The 546-nt window shown below is 54.2% G+C and overlaps 1 non-coding gene across 1 annotated transcript, besides 1 other annotated feature; it reads left to right on the top strand.

Moving 5' to 3' along the window:
- The first annotated feature begins 405 nt into the window (after window positions 1-405).
- On the top strand, window positions 406-517 carry Tc00.1047053468263.10. The gene has a single exon (XR_008254767.1). It is a non-coding gene; the product is annotated as a spliced leader RNA (transcript).
- Window positions 518-542: a microsatellite.
- Window positions 543-546: the final 4 nt, after the last annotated feature.

The following is a 546-nucleotide window of genomic DNA, read 5'->3' as shown; positions in this document are numbered from 1 at the left end:
GGGGGGCTGCCCCCCCCCCCCCACGTTGCGTGTCCGCCACCTCCTTCGGGCCCCCTCATTTTCGCTTCATGGCTGCTATTGCCTGCATCTTTGTTTTGTTTTGTGTTTTCTCCGTCTCGTTCCTTTTATTCGCCTTTTTTCCGCGTATGCCGCGCTTCTTCCTGTGTTTTCCGGTGTTTTTGCCTTGCTCGCACACTCGGCTGCATTTGCTGTTCCACACTCGCCATGTGCGTCTTTTCCGCCCCCTGACGCCGTCCACGGCGCTATCCCGGGGCCGACGTCCCGGACCCTGACCCCTCCCCAGTGTGGCCTGGGAGGGGGGGGGGGGGTTTTTGTACACGGTCCCAAGTGCCGCGAAGGACCCCTCATCAAAATTGAAAACCGTTGTGGAACACAACTCCTTTCAACTAACGCTATTATTGATACAGTTTCTGTACTATATTGGTACGCGAAGCTTCCAACCCGCCTCTGGCGGTTATGTTTGGTCAATTTCTTTTGACCGGGGTCTACGGACCCCTTTTTTTTTTTTTTTTTTTTTTTTTGTGG

Source organism: Trypanosoma cruzi, assembly GCF_000209065.1.
Source record: "Trypanosoma cruzi strain CL Brener chromosome Unknown tcruzi_1047053468263, whole genome shotgun sequence".
Taxonomy (NCBI): domain Eukaryota; phylum Euglenozoa; class Kinetoplastea; order Trypanosomatida; family Trypanosomatidae; genus Trypanosoma; species Trypanosoma cruzi.
This window is presented reverse-complemented; position numbering and strand designations above follow the sequence as displayed.